A 23,772-nucleotide genomic window follows, 5' to 3' on the forward strand; every position below is an offset into this window, starting at 1 on the left:
TATTTGAATTGCTACTTTCTAGTGCTGGATTTGTGTAACGGATATTATATTAACTTGCTTTTGTCATCTAATGTCCTGCTTTCTCTGTCTATGGTAATTGAGAGTTTTATTGGGTATAGTAGTCTGTGCTGACATTTATGTTCTCTTAGGGTCTTTATGACATCTGCCCAAGACCTTCTGTTGTGATTCTGATAAGTCTGCCTTTATATGTTTCTTGACCTTTTCCCCTTACTGCTTTTAATATTCTTGCTTTGTTTAGTGCATTTGGTTTTTTGATTATTATGTGACAGGAGGAACTTCTGCTCTGGTCCAATCTGTTTGGAGTTCTGTATGCTTCTTGTAATTTTAAGGGCATCTCTTTCTTTAGGTTAGGGTATTTTTGTTCTATAATTTTGTTAAAGATATTTACTGGCCCTTTAAGATGTAAATCCTTGCTTACTTCTATACCTATAATCCTTAGTTGGGTCTTTTCATTGTGTCCTGGATTTCCTGGATGATTTGGGATACAATCGTTTTTTCATCTTTCATTTTCTTTGACTGTTGAGTCAATGTTTTCTATGGAATCTTCAGCATCAGAGGTTCTTTCTTCTATTTCTTGTATTCTGTTGTTAATGCTTGCATCTTTGACTCCTGTATTCTTTCCAAGGTTTTCTATCTCCAGAGATGTCCCACTTTGCCAATTCTTTATTTTTCTACTTCCATTTTTAGGTCCTGGATAGTTTTGTTCATATCCTTCACTTGATTGTTTGTGTTTTCCTGAAATTCTTCGAAGGATTTTTGTGTTTCCACTTTAAGTACTTCTACATGATGACCCATATTCTCCTGTGTTTATTTAAGGGATTTTTGTGTTTCTTCTTTAAGGGCTTCTAACCATTGACCCACATTCTCCTGTATTTCTTTAATGGAGTTATATGTCCTTCTTGAAGTCCTATATAAATATCATGAGGTATGACTTTTTCTATTTTTTTTTATTCAATATATTCTTTATTTTCAAATGATTTCCCCTTTCCTGGATCCCCCCTCTTGAAAGTTCAATCAGAATGGATAAGATAGAAAAAATCAGGAGAAAACAGGTGATGGCAAGGATGTGGGGAAAGAGGAACACTCCTCTACTGCTGGTGGGGTTGCAAGCTGGAAATTCCACTCTGGAAATCAGTCTGTCATTTCCACAGAAAACTGGGCATCATACTACTGGAGGACCCCACTATACAACTCCTGGGCCTATCCCAGAGGATTCCCCAGTATGTAATAAGGACACATGCTCCACTATGTTAATAGCAGCCATATTTATAATAGCCAGAAGCTGGAAAGAATCCAGATGTCCCTCAATGGAGGAATGGATACAGAAAATGTGTTATATCTTCACTACAGAATAATATTCAATACTATTCAAAGCTATTAAAAATATATTACTATTCAATACTATTCAAAACTATTAAAATGACAAATTAATGAAATTCTTAGGCAAGTGTGTGGAACGGAAGAATGCCGTCCTGAGTGATGTGACCCAATCACAAAAGAACACACATGCTATGCACTCACTGATAAGAAGATATTAGCCCAGAAGCTAGGAATACCCAAGAAACAATTTACATATCAAATGATGCCCAAGAAGAAGAAAGGAGAGGCCCCTGGTCCTGGAAAGGCTCAGTGCAGCAGTGTCGGGTAATACCAGGACAGGGAAATCTGAAGGGGGTGATTGGGAAACAGAAAGAGGGAAGAGTGCTTTTGGGAGTTTTGAGATGTGATTTTTTTAATTCAGTTCTTGCTTTTCCGATGTGATGAAGTATCCAGAATTTGCTGTTGTGGGAAAACTGGTTTCCGATGGTGCCATGTTACTTTGATTTCTTGCATTTGCCTTTGGCCATCTAGTTATTTCTAGTGTTAGCTGGTCTTGCTGTCTCTGACTGTGGCTTCTCTATCCCGCAAGTCTGTGTATCTGTACTCCTGGCATTCCCTTTCTCTCAATTTCCCTGCATAGGACTGGTTCTCCAGGAAGTATTAGGAGATGGGGTCTTCCCTGTGGTAGACCTGGCAAGCTTTGAATGCCCTGAATGATGCTGGTTCTCAAATGCCCTGAGTGCTGCTGCTTCTCTAGAAAGTATGAGGAGATGGGGTCTTCCCTGTAACAGAATTGCCAAGGGTCTTCCACAGCAGAAAGAACTGGGCAGGCAGTGGGGAAGGGGGAGGGAGGGAAAAAGGGAAGGAAGGGGAGTGGTATTCTGGAATGTGGGCAGGCTTTGGTGGTTGCTGTATAGTGAGTCCTATCCAGCAGTTCTGGTTCACCAGAGGTGAGGGTGGTTCTTACCAAATGCCCTGTATGCTGCTGGTTCTGTAGAAACTATCAGGAGTTGTGGTCTTCCATGTGGCAGAACTATCAGGAGTCTAGCACAGCAGAATGAATGGGGCAGGTGGCTGGAGGAAAGGCACATATATTTCTAAATATAAATACAACATGTTCAGCTTCTATAATGTTACTGATTTTCTTAATTAGAATGATAACTTTTTGTTGTTTTTGTTTTGAAATGCTTTACTATTTACTTTTTAGATTTTTACACTCTAGATTTTATTCCCCTTCCTGTCCAGCCTCCGAATGTTACTATTCCAAACCTCTTCCTTGTCTCCCTGTCTCTATGAGAATGTCTGTACCCCACCCTCTACCCAATCAGACCTTTAAACTTCCTGGATCAAACAGTCTCTTGAGGGTTAAGTGCATCTTCTCTGACTGAACCTAGACCCAGCAGACCTCTGCTGTATGTGCATTGGGGGCCACATTTCAGCTGGTATATGCTGCCTGGTTGCTGATCCAGTGTCTGTGAGATCTCAGGAGTTCAGTTTATTTGAGACTGTTGGTCTTCTTAAGGGGTCATCCTCCTCAGCTTCTTCCAGATTTTCCCTAAATACATCAATAGAGGTCAGCAGCTTCTGGCCATTGGTTGTGTGTAAACATCTATATATGTCTCTTTCAGCTGCTTGTTGGGTCTTTCGAAGGACAGTAATGATAAGTCCCTTTTTGTGAGCACTCCATAGTCTCAGTAATAGGGTCTGACCTTGGGGTTGCCACTTGTACTAGATCCCACTTTGGGTTTTTCACTGAAAGTTTTTTACCTCAGCCTATTTTTCATTTCCATCCCTCCAGCCCTTTTAGACAAGAACAATTATGGGTCAGAGTTTTGACTGTAGGATAGCAACCCCATACCTCACTCAATGCCCTTTCTTTTTGCTGGAGGTAGACTCTACAAGTTTCCTCTCCCCACTTTAGGGCATTTCGTCTAAGAAAGAAACAGGAAACCTCAGGAGGTAGAAAGTTGGGGGGACCCTTCAGAATGTGCTAAGGGTATTATGTCTTAAAATGTACCAATGTGGCTCAGTTTATTGCAACCTTTTACTTTGCAAGACAGTGTTTATATCTTCATAAAGACATAACTTTATTAATTTCACTTTTAGTCCCATAGTACTGAGAATTATGAATGACCAGCTAATGTATCTGGAACATGAATTTATTGATTCTGTGAAACCCTAACTCAAAATGTGAGCCACAACTCGATATTTTTAGACTTCTAGCAACTAGCCTAATACATAGAAACTTGCTCTTTTGCCCTACTTCCCCAAGCTTTGACTTTGACCTTGCCCTAGAAGATAACAATCCCTGTTCCTGGACCTGGCCTGCAGGCTTTTTTAAGTAGCTGAAGGCGTTGCTAAGTTTTCAACCACATAATGGCCCAAGAATGTTGCCTGTTTGCTCTAGCCCCACCACTTCCCTAATTCTTTTAGTGCTCTGTTAAATGTTTAGCATCCCTGACACATTTAGTGCTCTGATAAATGTTTAGCATCTGACACATTTAGTGCTCTGCTAAATGTTTAACCACACAATATCATAAGAATGTTGGCTCTAGATAACCTGTTATCACCCCTGGAGGTTAGACAGCTTCCCCATTCTTCTTGGGTTTTTGGAAGTTTGAATCATGGCAGGATGTCTAATTCATTGTCAAACTTCCCCGTTTCCTTGTGCTTTCTTCTTTAAAAACCTCTGAGCACCTCAGCTCATGGTTAAACTCTTCTGATCTCATGAAGGTTATGAGATTTGGCCCTAGTACTGCACTGGATTCCCCAATAAACCTTGTGTGTTTGCATCAAGAATGTCTCTCGTGAATTTCTGGGGGTGTCGCCCTTTTCTAAGGCCGAGGCTCCCCTACTTCAGGGTCTTTCATTTGGTGCATTGGCCGAGAAGTGACGACTACCCCAGATTCTCAGAGGCCCCTCTTGGAGGTAAGATTCTGTCTTTGTCTATGTCCTTGTCTGTCCTTGTCTGGTGGCCATAATACTTGAAACTTTTGGTTTACAGTCTTCTGTGCTCGTGGAGAGCAATGAACTCCCTGTCCAGGACAGACAGAGTGTTATTGACACACGTGTCAGGGGGTAACCAACTGTAGCCCTCGGAGATGTCCTGGGAGGTCTGTAAGAATTCAGAGGACCCTCAGAAAATTGCCATCTCCCACAGCTTGCTCTGGTGGCATGGAGCTTCGGTTCCAGTCCTGAGGCCTCTGGCTGGAGCCCTCAGATCTCTCCGCTTCCAGATCCAGATCAGCCTCGGCAGCAACACCACATCTTCAGGTCCTGCAAGAGGCAAGAGGGGCTTCCGGGCAGCCACCAGGGAGAAGTCAGTGTGCTCTGGTGAATCCAGCGGGCCCCTGCAGGAGCCTCCAGGTGTCTGCATTGGGATCTGAACAGCCTGGGCCACAGCACTGGGTCTCCAGGCAGTGCTGGAGACCTGGTGTGCACCCAGAGGCAGTCTGGGAGAGCACACAGCTTGCTCTGGTGACAAAGAGCTTAGGCTCCAGTCCTGAGCCTCTGGCGAGAGCCCTCAAATCTCTCTGCTTCCAGATCAAGATCAGCCTGGGCAGCAACACCATATCTTCAGGTACTGCAAGAGACAAGAGGGGCTTCCAGGCGGCCAGCGGGGAGAAGTCAGTGTGCTCTGGTGAATCCAGCGGGCCCCTACAGGACCCTCCAGGTGTGTGCTTTGGGATCTGAACAGCCTGGGCCACAGCACTCTGTCTTCAGGAAGTGCAGGAGACCTGGTGTGCACCCAGAGGCAGTCTGGAAGAGTGCACAGCTTGCTCTGGTGGCACGGAGCTTAGGTTCCAGTCCTGAGGCCCCTGGCGGGAGCCCTCAGATCTCTCCACTTCCGGATCCAGATCAGCCTGGTCAGCAACACCACATCTCCAGGTCCTGCAAGAGGCAAGATGTGCTTCCGGGCAGCCAGTGTGGAGAAATCAGTGTGCTATGGTGAATCCATCTGGCCCCTGCAGGATGTCTGCTTTGGGATCTGAACAGCCTGGGCCACAGCACTCTCTCTCCAGGAAGTGCAGGAGACCTGGTGTGCACCCAGAGGCAGTCTGGGAGAGCACACAGCTTGCTCTGGTGGCACAGAGCTTAGGCTCCAGTCATGAGGCCTCTGGCGGGAGCACTCAGATCTCTCTGCTTCCCGATCCAGATCAGCCTGGGCGGCAACACCATATCTTCAGGTCCTGCAAGAGGCAAAAGGGGCTTCTGGGAGGCTGGCTGGGAAGAGTCAGTGTGCTCTGGTGAATCCAGCAGGCCCCAGCGGGAGCCTTCAGGTGTCTGCTTTGGGATATGAACAGTCTGGGCAACAGCACCCTCTCTCCAGGCAGTGCAGGAGGTAAGCTGTGCACCAGAGGCCACCTGGGAAGGGGCAGCTTGCACTGGTGAGTCCAGCATTGATAAGACCAACCAACACCAGTGAGATCTAGATGGCAAAAGGCAAACGCAGGAACGTCACTAACAGAAATCAAGGCAATATGGCAACGTCTGAACTTAATTCTCTTTTACCAGCATGTCCTGGATACCCCATCACACCAGTAAAACAAGATTTGGATTTAAAATCAATGGTCATGATGCTGGTACAGGAACACATGAAGGACATACTTAAAGAAATTCAGGAGAAAATGGATCAAAAGTTAGAAGCCCTTGCAAGGGAAACACAAATATCATTGAAAGAAATCCAGGAGAATACAAAAGCCAATAATGAGGAAACGCAAAAAACACTTAAAGAAATACAGAAGAACATTGGTCAACAGGCTGAGGTCATGAAAGAGGAAACACAAAAATCTCTTAAAGAATTACAGGAAAGCAGAAACAAGCAAGTGAAGGAGCTAAGCAAAACCATCCAGGATCTAAAATCAGAAGTAGAACCAAATAAGAAAACTCAAAGGGAGACAACTTTGGAGATAGAAAGCCTTGGGAAGAAATCAGGGGACATAGATGCAAAAATCAAAAACAGAATACAAGAGAGAGAAGAAAGAATCTCAGATGCTGAAGATACCATAGAAACCATGGACTCAACTGTTAAAGGAAATGCAAAATGCAAAAAGCTTGTAACTCAAAATATCCAGGAAATCCAGGACACAATGAGAAGACCAAACCTAAGGATTATAGGCATTGATGAGAGTAAAGATTTACAACTTAAAGGGCCAGCAAATATTTTCAATAAAATTATGGAAGAAAACTTCCCTAACCTAAAGAGAGAGATGCCCATGAATATACAAGAAGCCTACAGAACTCCAAACAGACTGGACCAGAACAGAAATACTTCCCATCACATAATAATCAAAACACAAAATGTACTAAACAAAGAAAGAATATTAAAGGCAGTAAGAGAAAAAGGCCAAGTAACATATAAAGGAAGACCTATCAGAATCACAGCAGACTTTTCACCTGAGACTATGAAGGCTAGAAGATCCTGGGCTGATCTCACGCAGACTCTAAGAGAACACAAATGCCAGCCAAATCTACTATATCCAGCAAAACTCTCAATCACCATAGATGGAGAAACTAAGATATTCCATGACAAAACGAAGTTTACCCAATATCTATCCACAAACCCAGCCCTACAAAGGATAATAGGAGGAAAACACCAATACAAGGAGGGAAACTTCACCCTGGAAAAAGCAAGACAGTAACCTTTTATCAAACCCAAACAAAGTTGACCAATTAAATTTAAAAAATAACGTCAAAAATGACAGGAAGTAACAATCACTATTCCTTAATATCTCTTAACATCAATGGACTCAATGCCCCAATAAAAAGACATAGACTAACAAACTGGATACGTAAACAGGACCCTACATTTTGCTGCTTACAGGAAACACACCTCAGGGTCAAAGACAAACACTACCTTAGAGTAAAAGGCTGGAAGACAATTTTACAAGCAAATGGTCTCAGGAAACAAGCTGGAGTAGCCATTTTAATGTCAGATAAAATTGACTTTAAACCCAAAGTCATCAAAAGAGACTCTGAGGGAAACTTCTTGCTGGTCAAAGGAAAAATACAACAAGAAGAACTCTCAAACCTGAACATCTATGCTCCAAATGCAAGGCCACCCTCTTTCATAAAAGAAACTTTATTAAAGCTCAAAGCACATATTGCACCTAACACAATAATTGTGGGTGACTTCAACACTGCACTTTCCTCAATGGACTGATCAGGAAAACAGAAACTAAACAGGGACACAATGAAACTAATTGAAGCTTTGGACCAATTAGATTTAACAGATATATATAGAACATTCTATCCTAAATCAAAAGAATATACCTTTTTCTCAGCACCTTATGATACCTTCTCCAAAATCGACCATATAATTGGTCACAAGACAGACCTCAACAAATATAAGAAGATCGAACTAATCCCATGCCTCCTAGCAGATCAATATGGAGTAAAAGTGGTCTTCATTAGCAACAAAAACAACAGAAAAACCACATACACGTGGAAACTTAACAATATTCTACTTAATGATACCTTGGTCAAGGAAGAAATAAAGAAAGAAATCAGAGACTTTTTAGAACACAATGAAAATGAAGACACAACATACCCAAATCTATGGGACACAATGAAAGCAGTGCTAAGAGGAAAACTCATAGCCCTGAGTGCCTCCAAAAAGAAAATGGAGAGAACACACACTACCAGCTTAATGACACACCTGAAAGCCTTGGAGCAAAAAGAACCTATTTCACCCAGGAGGAGTATAAGGCAGGAAATCACCAAACTCAGGGCTGAGATCAATCAAGTACAAACAAAGAGAACCATACAAAGAATCAACAAAACCAGGACCTGGTTCTTGGAGAAATTCAACAAGATAGATAAACCCTTAGCCAGACTAACCAAAAGAGCACAGAGACAGTATCCAGATTAACAAACTTAGAAATGAAAATGGAGATGTAACAACAGAAACTGAGGAAATTCAAAAAAACATTAGATCCTAGTACAAAAGCCTATACTCAACACAACTGGAGAATCTGGAGTAAATGCACAGTTTCCTAGACAGATATCCGACACCAAAACTAATCAGGATCAAATAGATCAATTAAACAGTCCCATAACACCTGAAGAAATAAAAAGGGTCCTAGAAAGTCTCCCAACCAAAAAAATCACGGGACCAGATGGCTTCAGTGCAGAGTTCTATCAGACCTTCATAGAAGACCTAACACCAATACTCCTCAAGCTATTCCACAAAATAGAAACAGAAGGAACTCTACCCAACTCGTTCTATGAAGCCACAATTATGCTGATACCAAAATCACACAAAGATCCAACAACGAAAGAGAACTTCAGGCCAATTTCTCTTATGTATATTGATGCAAAAATACTTAATAAAATTCTTGTCAACCGAATTCAAGAACACATCAAAACGATCATCCACCATGATAAAGTAGGCTTCATCCCAGGGATGCAGGGATGGTTCAATATAAGGAAATCCGTCAATGCTATCTACTACATAAACAAATTCAAAGAAAAAAAAACATATGATCATCTCTTTAGATGCAGAAAAAGCATTTGACAAAATCCACCATCCTTTCATGGTAAAGGTCTTGGAAAGAACAGGAATTCAAGGCCCATACCTAAACATCGTTAAAGCAATATACAGCAAACCAGTAGCCAACATCAAACTAAATGGAGAGAAACTTGAAGCAATCCCACTAAAATCAGGGACTAGACAAGGCTGTCCTCTCTCTCCATATCTTTTCAATATAGTACTTGAATTTCTAGCTAGAGCAATTAGACAACATAAGGAGGTCAAGGGGATACAAATTGGAAAGGAAGAAGTCAAATTATCACTATTTTCAGATGACATGATAGTCTACTTAAGTGACCAGAAAACCTCCACCAGAGAACTCCTACAGCTGATAAACAACTTCAGCAAAGTGGCTGGTTATAAAATCAACTCAAGCAAATCAGTTGCCTTCCTATACTCAAAGGATAAGCAGGCTGAGAAAGAAGTTAGGGAAATGACATCTTTCAAAATAGCCACAAATAATATAAAGTATCTTGGTGTGACTCTAACCAAACAAGTGAAAGATCTATATGACAAGAACTTCAGGTCTCTGAAGAAGGAAATCGAAGAAGACCTCAGAAAATGGAAAAATCTGCCATGCATGTGGATTGGCAGGATTAATATAGTTAAAATGGCCATCTTGCCAAAAGCGATCTACAGATTCAATGCAATCCCCATCAAAATCCCAACTCAGTTCTTCACAGAGTTAGAAAAAGCAATTCTCAAATTCATCTGGAATAACAAGAAACCCAGGATAGCTAAAACTATTCTCAACAACAAAAGAAATTCTGGGGTAATCAGTATCCCTGACTTCAAGCAATACTACAGAGCAATAGTGTTAAAAACTGCATGGTATTGGCACAGTGACAGACAAGTGGACCAATGGAATAGAATTGAAGATCCAGAAATGAATCCACACACCTATGGTCATTTGATCTTCGACAAAGTAGCCAAAACCATCCAGTGGAAAAAAGATAGCCTTTTCAACAAATGGTACTGGACCAATTGGAGGTCATCATGCAGAAGAATGCGAATTGATCCATTCTTATCTCCATGTACTAAACTTCACTCCAAGTGGATCAAGGACCTCCATGTAAAACCAGACACACTGAAACTAATAGAAAAGAAACTGGAGAAGACCCTTGAGGACATGGGCACAGGGAAAAAGTTCCTGAACAGATCCCCAATAGCTTATGCTTTAAGATCAAGAATTGACAAATGGGACCTCATAAAATTACAAAGTTTTTATAAGGCAAAGGACACTGTTAAAAGGACAAAACGGCAACCATCAAATTGGGAAAGGATATTCACCAACCCCACATCTGATAGAGGGCTAATATACAATATATACAAAGAACTCAAGAAGTTACAGCCCAGGGAACCAAATAACCCTATTAAAAAATGGGGTACAGATCTTAACAAAGAATTTTCACCAGAAGAAATTCGGATGGCCGAGAGGCACCTTAAGAAGTGCTCAACATCATTAGTCATTAGGGAAATGCAGATCAAAACAACCTTGAGATTTCACCTTACATCAGTCAGAATGGCTAAGGTCAAAAATTCAGGAGACAGCAGGTGTTGGCGTGGATGCGGAGAAAGAGGAACACTCCTCCACTGCTGGTGGGGCTATAAGATGGTACAACCACTGTGGAAATCATTCTGGAGGTTCCTCAGAAAACTGGACATGAGACTTCCAGAGGACCCTGCTATACCTCTCCTGGGCATATACCCAAAGGATTCCCCAGCATGCAATAAAGACACATGCTCCATTATGTTCATAGCAGCCTTATTTATAATAGCCAGAAGCTGGAAAGAACCCAGATGCCCCTCAAAGGAGGAATGGATACAGAAAATGTGGTATATTTACACAATGTAATACTACTCAGCAATTAGAAACAATGAATTCACAAATTTTTTAGGCAAATGGTTTAATCTGGAAAATATCCTAAGTGAGGTAACCCAGTCACAAGAGAATACACGTGGAATGCAATCTCTGATAAGTGGATATTACTTAGCCCAGAAGCCCTGAATACCCAAGGCACAAATTGCATAACAAATGACTCCCATGAAGAAGTATGGAGAGGGTCCTGATCCTGGAAAGGATTGATCTGGCATTGGAAGGGAATATAAGGACAGTGAAAAAGGAGGGAGGTGATTGGAGAAGGGATGGAGAAATGAGGTTTATGGGACATATGGGGAGGGGGTATCTGGGAAAGGGGAAATCATTTGGAATGTAAACAAAGAATATAGAAAATAAAAATATTAAAAAAAAAGAAAAAGATAAAAAAAGAAATTTCCCATCTGAGTGCTGACTTGGACCTCGTGTCACTCCTGTGGAGGAGAGATTTGGCTTCATCTCAGCTGTCTGTTGAAAGTCCCGCAGGAAGTGGGTGCTGTCCGCGGTTTTTCTTTATGTTCTGTTTGGTTTTTCTGTGTGTTCTGTTTGTGTTCTGTGTGACTTGGATGATGGAACAGGCTATTAGCACCTCTCTTGGTCAGACTCTTGACAACTGGGCAGAAATTAGAAATAGGGCACACAATCGACATTGGTACAGGGAGAAAGTTTCTGAACAGAACACCAATAGCGTATGATCTAAGAGCAAGAATTGACAAATGGGACCTCATAAAATTACAAAGTTTCTGTAAGGCAAAGGACACCATCAAGAGGACAAATCGGCAACCAACAAATTGGGAAAAGATCTTCACCAATCCTACATCAGATAGAGGGCTAATATCCAATATATATAAAGAACTCAAGAAGTTAGACTCCAGAAAACCGAACAACCCTATTAAAAATGGGGTACAGAGTTAAACAAAGAATTCTCACCTGAAGAACTTCGGATGGCGGAGAAGCATCTTAAAAAATGCTCAACTTCATTAGTCATTAGGGAAATGCAAATCAAAACAACCCTAAGATTTCATCTTACACCAGTCAGAATGGCTAAGATTAAAAATTCAGGAGACAACAGGTGTTGGAGAGGGTGTGGAGAAAGAGGAACACTCCTCCACTGCTGGTGGGGTTGCAAATTGGTACAACCACTCTGGAAAGCAGTCTGGCAGTTCCTCCGAAAACTGGGCACCTCACTTCCAGAAGATCCTGCTATACCACTCCTGGGCATATACCCAGAAGACTCCCCACCATGTAATAAGGATACATGCTCTACTATGTTCATAGCAGCCCTATTTATAATTGCTAGATGCTGGAAAGAACCCAGGTATCCCTCAACAGAAGAGTGGATGCAAAAAAATGTGGTATATCTACACAATGGAGTACTATTCAGCCATTAGAAACAATGAATTCATGAAATTCTTAGACAAATGGATGGAGCTAGAGAATACCATACTAAGTGAGGTAACCCAGACTCAAAAGGTGAATCATGGTATACACTCACTAATAATTGGATATTAACCTAGAAAACTGGAATACCCAAAACATAATCCACACATCAAATGAGGTACAAGAAGAAAGGAGGAGTGACCCCTGGTTCTGGAAAGACTCAGTGAAACAGTATTCGGCAAAACCAGAACGGGGAAGTGGGAAGGGGTGGGTGGGAGGACAGGGGAAGAGAAGGGGGCTTACGGGACTTTCGGGGAGTGGGGGCTAGAAAAGGGAAATCATTTGAAATGTAAATAAATTATATCGAATAAAAAAATTAAAAAAAAAAGAAGTTAAGAGAGGATGGAGAACGTTTTTTTTCTTCAGAATGGTCAATGTACAACATCGGCTGGCCAGCAGAGGGCACACTTGACCTGACTGTAATTTTTGCCATCAAGAACATAGTTTTGCAGGGAGGCCCGGGGTCTCACCCTGGCCAAGTGCCCTATATTTTGGTCTGGGAAGACCTAGCACAGGATCCTCCATCCTGGTTAAGGCCTTGGACTCAGTAAAACAAGCCAGGCTCCCGAGTCCTGGCACTCCATAACTTGGAACAGAGAATAGAAGCAAAAAACCGCAGAACTGACCAGCCAAACAAAACTTATCAGCCAGCTCCTCACAAGATCTTTCCCAAGATTGAGGGGCCCCCAGAATGGCTTGATGTTCCACTCCCCCTATCCCCCCCACGCGTCCTCAGAATCCTCAACAGGGTCCCGCTGAAGGGGCGGCAGGGGGGCCAGCTGACAGGGTTGCAGCCCCAGCAGAGAGATCAGCTGCGGGGCTACAGCTGCTGCAGCGGGGCAAGCTGCTGGGACCTGAAGCCAACACGCTCAGAGCCAGACTCCACTACACTGTTGCCTCTGCGTGCATACAGTGGCCAACTCCAATATTGGCCTTTCTCCTCGGCCGATCTATATAATTGGAAATCAAATCATGATTCTTTTTCAGAAAATCCCTCTAGCCTTACAGGTCTGGTGGAATCCCTCATGTTCTCACACCAGCCCACCTGAGATAATTGTCAACAGATTTTACAGGTTCTCTTTACTGCTGAAGAAAAGGAAAGAATACTCTTGGAGGCACAAAAAAAAAAAAAAAAAAAAAAAAAAAAAAAAAAAAAAGGTGCCTGGATCCAATGGCCAAGCAACTCAGCTCCAGAATGTGATAGATGAGAGCTTCCCCTTGAATCGTCCTGAGTGGGACTTTAATACAGCTATGATGGCAGATCTCAGAAGGGCAGGGTTGTGCCCTACCAATCTGGCTAAGGTAAGAGAAGTTCTTCAGGGGGAAAAGGAGCCTCCTTCTGTGTTTTTAGAATGACTTATGGAGGCTTACAGGCGTTACACTCCTTTTGACCCTGCTTCTGAGGGTCAGCAGGCAGCAGTAGCCATGGCTTTTATTGGGCAGTCTGCCTCTGATATCAGGAAAATGTTGCAATGTCTGGAAGGCCTGCAAACCCTGTCCTTATAGGACTTAGTTAAAGAGGCAGAAAAAATATATCATAAGAGAGAAACTGATGAGGAGAGGAGAGAGAGGGAAAAGAAGGAAGCTGAAGAGAGAGGACAGGTGGGACCGTAGACAAGAGAGAAATTTGACTAAGATTCTGGCTGCAGTTGTAGGCAACAGGGAAGCTAACAGAAAAAGGGGAGAAACTAGACAGTCAGGGTACCTGGGCAGCTCAGGGCAAAGAAAACCCTGGAACCCTGGAGGACTCCCATGTCAACCTTTAATTAAAAACCAATGTGCTTTTTGTAGAGAGCATGGACATTGGGCAAGGGAATGCCCAAAGAAGAAACATAAGGTACCTAGGGTTCTCACCATTGAAGATGAATAGGGGAGATGGGGCTCAGAGCCCCTCCCTGAGCCGAGGGTAACCCTAAAGGTGGAGGGGACCCCTATGGACTTTCTAGTTGACACCAGAGCAGAATTTCAGTCTTAAAGAAGCCTCTAGGACAATTAAAGAATAAAAAGACTATCGTAATTGGGGCCTCTAGTCAGAAACCATATTCATGGACTACTGACAGGAAGGTGGATCTAGGAAAGGGACGAGTAACCCACTCTTTCCTTGCCATCCTAGAATTTCCCATGCCACTACTAGGAAGAGATTTACTAACTAAACTAAGAGCTCAAATAAGTTTCTCCTTGGAAGGAGCAGCAGTCGATTGGCAGACTCCCATGTCTATGGCCCTGGCCATAAAGCTAGAAGAAGAATATAGATTACGTGAGCCCCAAGTCCCTGTGACCGAGACACTAGAAGTATCCTGGCTGAAAAAGTTCCCTAAAGCATAGGCAGAGACGGGAGTTGTGGAGGAAGGAAAATGAGTACCCCATCATCGTTAACTTAAGGACTCCTATTGGGGTACGACAATATCCTATGAGTAAAGAGGCTCAGGAGGGCATCAAACCTCACATCCAGAGGCTCCTGCAACTAGGAATTCTGGTCCCCTGCCAATCTCCCTGGAAGACTCCACTACTGCCTGTCAAGAAGCGCAGTACCAGTGGTTACTAGCCAGCACAAGATCTTAGAGAAGTTAATAAGAGAGTGCAAGACATCCTACTGTTCCTAACCCTTACAACTTGTTCAGCTCTCTTCCTCCTGACAGAAAATGGTATACTGTTCTTGACCTAAAAGATGCATTTTTCTGCCTGAAGCTACACCCCACGAGTCAGCCAATTTTCACTTTCGAATGGAGAGACCCAGAGTCAGGACCAGTTGGACAATTAACTTGGACATGACTGCCTCAAGGGTTTAAGAACTCCCCAACTCTCTTTGATGGAGCTCTCCATCTAGATTTGGCTCTGTTCAGGTCAGAGAACCCCCAAATATCTTTGCTTCAGTAAGTTGATGATTTGATTTTAGCTGCTGATAATGAACAGGAGTGCACACGGGGACTGAGAAACTGCTGACTGAGTTGGGTGAAGTGGGGTACCAAGCTTCAACTAAAAAAGCCCAGATATGCCGAACAGAAGTCACTTACTTGGGATACACTATTGAGGAGGGGAAACGATGGTTGACAGAAGCTAGGAAGGGAACTGTGACCCAGATCCCCACTCCTACTACCCCAAAGCAAGTGAGAGAATTCCTGGGCACTGCAGGTTTCTGTAGATTATGGATACCAAGATTTGCCACTTTAGCAGCATCCCTTTACCCTCTCACCAAAGAAACAGGTTTTTTTGTTTGTTTGTTTGTTTTTGTTTGTTTGTTTTTATGGACCCCTGAGCACCAGAAAGCTTTCGAAGAAATAGAAAATGCTTTACTCAGTGCACCAGCCTTGGCCTTGCCTGACTTAACTAAACCTTTCACCCTCTACATGGATGAGAGAGCAGGAATAGCATGAGGGGTCTTGAACCAGGATTTGGGACCATGGAAATGACCTGTAGCCTAGCTATCAAAGAAGCTAGATCCCATAGCCAGTGGATGGCCATCTTTCCTGAAAGCCATCGCTGCAGTAGCCCTACTTCTCAAGGATGCTGACAAACCAACCGTAGGATACCAGGTCATTGTAATAGCACCCTGTACCCTAGAAAGTATCATCAGACAGCCCCCTGACAGGTGGATGATGAATACCTGCGTGACTCACAATCAAAACCTGTTGTTAACTGAGTGAGTGACTTTTGCCCCACCAGTTATCCTTAACCCCACTACCTTACTACCTGAGGCAGATGACTCCTTGCCTGTACACCAATGTATGGACATCCTTGCAGAAGAAACCAGAACGTGGAAGGACCTCACAGACCAGCCCTGGCCAGGGTGCCCTAATTGGTATATGGATGGCAGCAGCTTCATGGGTGAAGGTATGTGGAAAGCCTGGGCGGTGGTGGTGGATGGAAAACAGACCATCTGGGCTAGTAGCTTGCCTGAAGGAACATCGGCTCAGAAGGAAGAACTGATTGCACTAACCCAAGCCTTGAGACTAGCAGAAGGAAAGTCCGTCAACATCTACATGGATAGCAGGTACACTTTTGCCACTGCACACATACATGAGACAATTTACAAACAGAGGGGGCTACTCACGTCGGCCAGAAGTGACATTAAAAGCAAAGAAGAAATCCTAAGCTTACTAGAGGCCATACATCTACCAAAAAAACCTGGCCATTATATATTGCCCTGGCCACCAAAAGGGCCAAGATGCCATTGCCAAAGGAAATCAGATGGCTGACATGGTGGCCAAACAAGCAGTCCAAGGGGCCATGATCCTTATAACCAACCAAGGGGTCAAAGAGTCCAAAAACTATTAGGACATCAGAGAGACCAGTTTCAGATACACTCCTGAGGATCACCATCAGATGGAAAGATTAAAAATAGCACACAACTACACCCCCTACAGAGTAGCAGAGACAGAAGATGGGAAATCTATTTTACCCTGAAAAGAGGGACAACACTATGTCACTAATCTACATCAATTGACCCACTTGGCAGCTAAGAAATTAAAGGACCTTAGACGCCACTCCGACTACCATGTTGTGGGCCTCTGAGATATTGCTCAAGAGGTAGTACGAAATTGTAAAGCTTGTGCTTTAACCAATGCTGGTCATCATATAGGCACACCTGGTAAGTGCCTGTGGGGAGATAGAGCAGGAGCATACTGGGACGTCGACTTCACAGAAGTCAAACCAGCAAAGTATGGTAACAGATACTTGTTAGTTCTTTTAGACACCTTTTCAGGATGGGTAGAGGCCTTCCCCATGAAAAGGCCAACGTGGTGACAAAGAAGATATTAGAAGAAAGTTTTCCAAGATTCGGCGTCCCTAAGGTAATTGGATCAGACAATGGTCCTGCCTTCATTGCCCAGGTAAGGTAAGTCAGGGATTGGCCACACAACTGGGGATTGATTGGAAATTACATTGTGCTTATGGACCCCAGAGTTCAGGACAGGTAGAAAGGATTAATAGAACATTAAAAGAGACCTTGACTAAATTACCCTTGGAGACTGGCAATAAGGACTGGAAAGTCCTCCTTCCCTTTGCCCTGATCCAAGTATGGAACATCCCAGGGAAATTCAAACTCATACCATTTGAGCTCCTCCATGGGGGACCACCCCCTTTGGCAAAAGCAGGAGGGATTTTTGACCCTGACCCTCCTTTTCCCCAACCCCTCTTAGCCCGCTTAAAAGCCCTTGAGCTTGTCAGAAAGGATGCTTGGAAGCAACTCAGAGGAGCCTACAAGCCAGGGACCACCGAGGTGCCCCACAAGTTCCAAGTGGGAGACTCCATTCTAGTCCACCGTCATGGAGCTGGAACCCTTGAAGCCGGGTGGAAAGGACCCTGTCTAGTGCTCCTGACCAGCCCTACTGCTATCAATATTGACAGCATTCCAGCCTGGATCCACCCCTCTCACATCAAGATTGCACCGCCAGCAGCCCAAGATGACACCTAGAAACTGGAATGGACTGATGATCTTAAGCTGCGCCTCCATCACCTGTGAAATCTTGAAGAGTAACAACCCTCATGCCTCTTTAAAGCTGACTTGGCAAATACTGTCTCAATTGGGGGACATGGTCTGCTCTACCTCTAAGGCAGCACCCCCTGGTACTTGGTGGTCGTCCTTATATCCTGAAATCTGTGCCCTAACAACAGGCTTAGACTCTTGGGGCATTCCAGAATGGACTCACGAGGAGGTTCTCTCAGAGACACTTCAATTAGAAAAATGTGCCCTTAATCAGAGGGTAAACTTTCAGGGCCACTATATAGCTGATCACCCAGGATGTAAAGATGGGCCTGCCCAGAGGAAGCTGGATTTTACATTTGTCCTCGAGACAGTAGAACATGGGCTGTGGCTTACAGATGTGGAGGGTTAGAACAATTCTTTTGTAAACAATGGTCTTGTGTAACCTCGGGTACTGTATATTGGCATTTGGGGCCTTTACAGGATCTGATTATGGTCAATAGAAGAAATAAGGGACCAGACTCCCTTAATATCACCTTTACTGCCCAGGGTAAAGAGTTTTCCTCCTGGCATAAGGGATGCCTATGGGGACTCAGGTTTTATATGACAGGATGGGATAATGGGTTTACATTCCAGATTTGTCTCAAGATAGAAAGCCTTCCTCCTGTCTCTATAGGACCCAATAAGGTTTTAACAGAGCAAGGACTCCCCAAGGCTCTCCCTAAGAAGATCCTTCCCTTACTTCCACCCCCTTTCATTTACCACATCCCCACCTACCCTGTCACCTAGTTCTCCTGCTGCTCCTGGCTCAACTAGCCCAGAAGAACCGCTGAGCACGACCCCTTTGGCTCCTACCACCAGAGATCGACTCTTCAATCTCATACAGGGTCCTTTTTTCGCTCTTAATGCTACTAACCCTGATGCCATGGCATCCTGCTGGCTTTGGTTAGCAATGGGACCCCCTTACTATGAGGGAACAGCCTTATCAGGAACCCCAACCAGTACCACATATTATAGTTTATACCCAGGTGAGTGAGGGGAAAGCTCACTCTTACTGAAGTTTCTGGTTCTGGGTTTCGTATAGGAAAAGTGCCCCCTACCAACCAACATCTCTGCAATATCTCCATGACCCTTAACTCCTCAGAAATAAGACAGTACCTATCACCCAATTGGTACCTGCTACCCAATAATAATTGCTGGTGGGCATGCAGTACTGGGCTCACCCCTTGCATATCCACTTGTTTTCAACCAGACCAAGGATTTCTATGTCGTGATCCAGCGAGTGCCCCATATTTACTATCATCCTGAAGAAATAGTCATAGGAGCCTTTGATACAGGACCAAAAAGAGTCAAGAGGGAACCTGTTTCCCTCATGTTAGCAGTCTTACTGGGAATAGGGCTAACAGCAGGAATCGGGGGCATAGGGACAGGAGCTACCGCTTTGATTGTCAGACAGCAAGGCTTTAATAACCTGCAAGATGCCATGGATCAGGATTTACAAGCTATACAAGACTCAACAACAAAACTACAAGAATCTCTTACTTCCTTATCTGAGGTTGTTCTCCAGAAAAGGAGAGGACTAAATTTATTGTTTTTAAAAGAAGGAGGGTTATATGCATCTCTTAAAGAAGAATGTTGCTTTTATGTAGACCATTCAGGGGCAGTTAAATATTCTATGAGCTAGCTAAAAGAAAGGATTAATAAGTGCTGGCTCAAGAGGAAAAATGGTCAAAATTGGCATAAAGGATGGTTTACTAGTTGCCCATGAATGACTACCTTGTTTTCAGCCCTCATGGACATGCTAATAATATTACTCCTGTTGTTTACCATAGGGCCTTGCATGATCAACTGATTAATTGGTTTTGTTCGCCAGAGTAAGTGCTGTACAAATTCTTGTGCTATGCCAACAGTATCAAATGGTAGGGCAGAACAATATAGAATCAGAAACTTAATCTTGTAGTTCTATGATTAGAACTGTGAAATAGAAAAAGGGGGGGAATGTGAAATCCTAACTCAAAATATGAGCCCCAATTCGATATTTTTAGACTTCTAGCAATTAGCCTAGTACATAGAAACTTGCTCTTTTGCCCTACTGCCCCCAGCTTTGACTTTGAGATTGCCCTAGAAGATAACAATCCCTGTTCCTGGACCTGGCCTGCCAGCTTCTTTACACAGCTGAGGGCCTTGCTAAATCTTCAACCACATAATGGCCCAAGAATGTTGCCTGTTTGTTCTAGCCCCACCACATCCCTAATGCATTTAGTGCTCTGTTAAATGTTTAGCATCCCTAACACATTTAGTGCTCTGATAAATGTTTAGCATCCCTGATGCATTTAGTGCTCTGTTAAATGTTTAGCCACACAATATCCTAAGAATATTGGCTCTAGATAACCTGTTATCACCCCTGGAGGTTAGCCGGTTTCCCCATTCGTCTTGGGTTTATGGAGGTTTGAATCGTTGGCAGGATGTCTAATTCATTGTCAAACTTCCCCATTTCTTTGTTGCTTTCTCCTTAAAAAAAACCCTACCACCTCAGCTCATGTTCAAACTCTTCTGACCTCTCATAGGTTATGAGGTTCGGCCCTAATGCTGCACTGGATTCCCCAATAAACCTAGTGCATTTGCACCAAGGTCTCTCATAAATTTTTGGGGGTGTCACCTTTTCCCGAAACTGAGGATCCCCTACTTCAGGGTCTTTCAATTCTTTAGGCTTACCAGGGAGGCCTTTCTACAGGTAAGGAAATATGATTCTATAATCTGAGTTTAAAGTTGTTTTACAGTATATAAAAATATTATAATGTGTTTATTTTTAATATTAAAACTATTTTAGTGATATAATCTCATGGTACATAGAGAGTTATGTTCTATATAAACATTTTATTTGGGACACAATATTTTGTCATTCAAACCAGTCTCATTCACTACCCACAATATATTGTCACTTAAATAAGTCCTACTACCCTAGTTCGTTTTTCCAGTGTCCCATCTGATATTTAAGGGTCTTTTAGGATCTTAGAAAATGCAAGTTAGAGAAAACATGTATTTATCCTTCTGTGTATTGCTTACTTCATTTAGTATGATGATTTCTATTTGCATCCATCTTTTTAGCATACAGCCTAACTTAATTCTTCTTTGTGATGAAATAAAATTCCATTGTTCATATATACTATCTTCTTTTCCATTAATTCATTGACTGATATCTAGGGTGGTTTCATAACTTTTCTCCAATGCATAGTGTGACTATAAGCACTGTTAAGCAGTTATCTCTGTCATATATGTTGAGAGTTCTTCAGGCATGCATCCAGAAGTGCTGTAGATGAGGCATATGGTAGTTCTGTTCATAGATTTCTTGAGGTAACTTCATATTAATTCCCATAGTAAACAGACCAAATGCACTCCAACTATTATTGTGTATTCCTTTCCTTATCTCCACACTACCTCACCAACATTTGATTTTTTTTTTTTTTTTTTTTTTTTTTTTAGTTACTGGAGAGAAAAAAATTCCAAGGCTGGTTTTGTTTTAAATTACCTTTATTATTAATATCCTGAACACATTTATGTTTATTGAATATTTGTTGTTTATCTTTTGAGAAATGTATGTTTATTTCATTTGCTACTATTTAGATATTTAATAAATGTGTTATTTCTATATTCTAGATTGCAGTGCTCCTGTAGATGTTTGCTAGTAGAGATTTTTCACAAATTTCAGTGATATTCAATCCATTTGATTATTCTCTTTGCTTCACAGAACTCAAAATTTTATTAAATCATGTTTTATAATTCTGGCAGTATTTGTTAGTAATTGGGGTCTTTATCCAAAAATCCTTGTCTATATCAACATGTATATCTTGAATTGTTTTCTATATATATTCTATAGCATTATTTGAGTTTTAGGTCATATGATCTTTCTATTTATTATGAAACTGATAATTCTATATGATAAAATAGGGATGTAATTATTTTCATTTGACTAGTCTACCCAGCACCACTTTTTGAAGAGACAAGTTGTTTTGCCTCATTGAGAATTTTTTGATATCTTTGTAAATGCGAAGTTCTGTTTCTAGGTCATCTCCTTTATTTTGATGTACCCATGAGTTGCTTTGGGTCATATTTTTTTCATTCCAGGTTCTGTAGTGTGTCTTGAAATCAACTTCTGTGATGCCTGCAGCCTTATTCCTCTTTCTCCAAATCATTTTGAAGGGTTGAAGGTTATAATAGTTAATTTTATAGTCAACCTATTGAAATTTAGAATTAAGTAAGAGGAAAACCTATGGGTGTGAGGTCTTTTATTTTTAACCAACATGTTAAACAAAATTAGGGTCACACACACTTAGTGTAAGTAGCATTACAACTGGATCCCCAGTCTTCATCTCTCTGCTGTCTGACTGGTAATGCAACATGCTTAGCTTCCTCACGCTTCTGCTGCCATGCCTTTTCCATCATAGTAATCTGTACCCTTAAATTGTCAGAGAAAAATATTCCTCCTTCCTTTTGTTGACTTTAGGAAGAATATTGTCACAGCAAGAATTAAGTCATACAGAAAACTTGTGCTAATAGGGGATTGTTGCTGTGATAATCTAACTGTGACTCAAGGTCTTTGGAACAAGTTTATGGGTAGAATTTGGCAATAAAGCCCTAAAATAAGGTAAGCAGACCTTATTCAGCCCTGTTTGTTACAATTAAGATGACTAAAGAAATAGAGAATAGGTATTTTTCTCACAAGTTTCAAAGGAGTACAAAAGCTCTCCTAGAAACTATGCCTGGAGTTTCTGAGTTTTCTTCTAATAAAGAATATGAAAAAATTCTCCCTTATTATGCTAGACTAGCAGTTTTCAAGCTATAGGTCAGTGACCCCATTAGGACTCAAAAGGCTATTTCACAGGGTTCACATATTAGGTATCCCACATATCATATTTTACATTATGATTCAGAACATTATGAAAGTTACAGTTATGAAGTAGCCAAAAATAATTTTATGGTTGGGGTTCAACACAGCATGTAGTAGTTTATTAAATAGTCTCAATATTAGGAAAGTTGAGACTACATGCTTAGACTTGTAAATTTGAATGAGGCTAAAGTAAGAAGATAATTGTTTAAGTTGTTTGGTATAACTCTTCTTATGAATCTCATGCTATTCCTGAGTTAGTACATGAAGTTGTGTGGTCACTTTAGAAAGAGCCATATACCTAGGACATGTAGAAGACTAAAATTTTATTTAGAATGATTTGTGATGATTAAGCTAACCATAAGGAAATTATAAAAGCTAAAGTTTATAGTATGACACATAGGCTGACTATAAACATGATTTCATGATCACACTATGTCTCAGCAGGAAATATTATATAAAAATAAACACTTAGTGTATAATTGTGATTAAGAAAAATTAGGTTTTCACTGTTCCTCTCAGACCAATTGTCTCCTTAGACACCATGAATATCAACATCATTGAGTTTATTTTTAGTATCTATACAAAATACAAGTCACCTTTTAAAGTCTAAGCACATTTCATGCTAACTGTACCTACTGTAATTTTTATAAGTCTGAACCACTTTGAGATATTCATTAAAGCAAAAAATTATGTTCATTAATGTGTCAGAAGATGATTGAATTTTAATTTCAGGTAACAAGTCAGAAAATCAGGAGTATGAAGATCATGTACAAAGCCTTTGTTCCCTTGGATTTTGCTTGTTCAGTTAATGGAAATGGATATGTTTTATCAACAGGCATATCATCTGTGCTCAAAGCAGCCACAACAAGTATGCAGGAGAATCATTCCCAGGGATTTATGATATTATTTTTGATATAACTAGCAAAGTCAACACTTCTAAGGCCTGGAGCAATGTGAAGAGACAAATTTCTATTCCAGCCTTCACAGTGTAAGCTGCAGCAGAAAATCTGAGTGAAGTAGCATAAGCACATATTCAAGAATCCATATGGACTGTTATATATATATATATATATATATATATATATATATATATATATATATATATATATATATATATATGTGTGTGTGTGTGTGTGTGTGTGTGTGTGTGTGTGTGTCTATGTGTGTGCATGTATACATATATATACATACATATGTGTATGTATATATGTATGTATGAATTCCTTATTGGTCAAAAATCAAAAGTGAATAGTTTCTTTTTAAGGAATTCAGCA

At 41.6% G+C, this 23,772-nt stretch overlaps 1 pseudogene; it reads left to right on the plus strand.

The window, feature by feature from the left end:
• Positions 1–23,523, plus strand: part of LOC127686366 (glutamate carboxypeptidase 2-like) — a 48,741-nt pseudogene extending 25,218 nt beyond the window's left edge.
• Positions 23,524–23,772: the final 249 nt, after the last annotated feature.

This window comes from Apodemus sylvaticus, chromosome 1, assembly GCF_947179515.1.
Source record: "Apodemus sylvaticus chromosome 1, mApoSyl1.1, whole genome shotgun sequence".
Lineage (NCBI taxonomy): Eukaryota > Metazoa > Chordata > Mammalia > Rodentia > Muridae > Apodemus > Apodemus sylvaticus.